The sequence below is a fragment of the Trachinotus anak genome, unplaced genomic scaffold (assembly GCF_046630095.1).
Source record: "Trachinotus anak isolate AG129_WGS33_773 ecotype Australia unplaced genomic scaffold, CSIRO_AGI_Tana_v1 ptg000021l, whole genome shotgun sequence".
Lineage (NCBI taxonomy): Eukaryota > Metazoa > Chordata > Actinopteri > Carangiformes > Carangidae > Trachinotus > Trachinotus anak.
Genome location: NW_027273872.1, coordinates 24374743 through 24376999, shown reverse-complemented (window position 1 = coordinate 24376999; position 2257 = coordinate 24374743). Strand labels below are relative to the sequence as shown.

Genomic DNA, 2257 nt, shown 5'->3' with positions numbered 1-2257 from the left:
CTTGAATCCACACCTCCAAAGAGGCTGAAGCTAAAGGCTGCATCCACACAATCTCTGCACAATCTCTCAGAAATAATCATCATCCATACTGACACACCTGACAACACAAATCACATGACCAATCGTACACTTGGCATAGTATAAGTATAAATAGTATAAGTATAAACAAGAAGCAGATTGTCTAATCTGCAGTTGGTTAGTTGCAGAAAATACTATGAGCAAGGAACAGCAAAAGCAGCATGACAAAATGCAGAATTTAACTGCACAACAGCTACTAGCAAAGAAAACAAGGTCAGCAACACTTGTAATTCATTCTTCATGTTGTATTCACCACTGGTAGTTGGAACTGATAAGACCCATTTAGAGAGTGAACGCAGGTGTCCGAAGGTTTCTGTTTTTGCCTATTTGGACTACAGTGCAACCCTTGCCTTTTCAAAATAAAATGGGGCCTGCAGCATTTCTTGAGGTCTCAGTTTTAGGGGCTTAAAAACTCCAGAGTGATGTGGACACCTGCCATAAATGTAGCAAAAGTGATATGTTTTAAAACTAATGACTGCTATCCAGTTTATGACGCTGGAAACTGTTGCCACTCCATTTTTGGTCAAAGAGTTTGCAGAGCGCAGCATCAACCAATGCTAACACAAATTAAGGCCCCTACAGGCAAAGTGCATTTGCCCTTGCCAAGATAAAGTATTAGTGTGTCCAAAAGGTTTGAACACACTTAAATGGGAGATGATGTCCAAACTGTTGACTGGCACTGTATATCAAAACAGTCAAACACAGATGTGTGATTGGTAGCAACATGATTCAAACATATGTCTCCTGAGAGATTAGAGCCCAGATGCAGTGTCCTATATCATTCAGCACAAGCTACCAGAGAGATCTCAACCTTCAATGTCTCTCTGGTTCTGTCAAATCTTATAAAAAATGTTACATTGATAAGGAAGACTTTCTTCAGATGCAGCATAAAGAATGAAATAGACATAATAACAAGAATTCATAGGGTGGAAACATCATGCATGCCAACATATGCAACTCGCAGAGGATGGTTTTACAGTGAGTTAAAACAGTCAGCTTGATAGACCACATTCAGTGGCTTAGAGCACGCTCCCAGAGTAGTGTTATTCCCTTTTTTCTGGGAGAAGAACATGCAGAAGTAGCAGAGGATGGTTTCGATCCATCGACCTCTGGGTTATGGGCCCAGCACGCTTCCGCTGCGCCACTCTGCTACATGTATACCTACTGATACTTAGGGGCTGCACCCACTTTCTATGACTTCAAATTAATGTCTTATCTATGAGCACCATGGGTTTGTAGAACTGTCTTTGTAGGTTAATCTACAGGAAGTCATTATCCAAGGTGATATCAACAAGGAACACTTGTACAATCCAAGACTAAGTGACACAAGCAGCACTTTCACAGTTTACTTGACCACCACTTACATTCAGTTAATGGAAAATTGAGAGTTTGCAGTGGCCAACATAAATCAACTCTAACACATTACAGTGTCTAATATCACAACGTATTTGCCCTTGTCACAGTAAGGTAAAAAAGTCAGTGGTAGACATTCAATTGGTATCAATGGAATTCAAACACATCTCCTGTTACACCTCATTCAGTGGCTTAGAACACACTTCTAGAGAAGTGTTATTCTCTTTTCTCTTGGGGGAAGAAGGTGTATAAATAGCAGAGGATGGTTTTGATCCATCAACCTCTGGGTTATGGGCCCAGCACGCTTCTGCTACGACACTCTGCTATCCCCACATCGCTTGGTACTTAGGGGTCACACCCACTTTCGATGACTTCAAATTAATGTGTATCTATGAGTACCATGGGTTTGTAAAACTGTTAATCAAGAAGCGCTGTAACAACATGTGAGAAAGAACAAAACAAAGTAGGTTCCTGCCTATATAAACAAGGAACAGTTGTGCAATGCAAATGAGTGGGCAGATATTCCCAGTCCCTGTATATAGCAACACCTGTGGGGGAACAAGCAAATGTCCATGCATGACAACATATTGAACTAGCAGAGGATGGTTTCGATCCATCGACCTCTGGGTTATGGGCCCAGCACACTTCCGCTGCGCCACTCTGCTCTTCCATTGCTGTATTTTTTTTTATCTTTGGTTGTTGCATCTACTTTCAGTGACTCACATTTAATTTCCACATCTTCACCAACCCACCCTGTGTTGCCAATTTCCCATGTCTCCAAAACACTCATACACATGGATCATAGGTTCTGTACAGGTGCACAAAT

General features: G+C 41.4%; 1 non-coding gene across 1 annotated transcript; it reads right to left on the bottom strand.

Moving 5' to 3' along the window:
- Positions 1 to 1157: 1157 nt before the first annotated feature.
- On the bottom strand, positions 1158 to 1229 carry trnam-cau (transfer RNA methionine (anticodon CAU)). Its single transcript has one exon. It is a non-coding gene; the product is annotated as a tRNA-Met (tRNA).
- Between the last annotated feature and the right edge of the window lie 1028 nt (positions 1230 to 2257).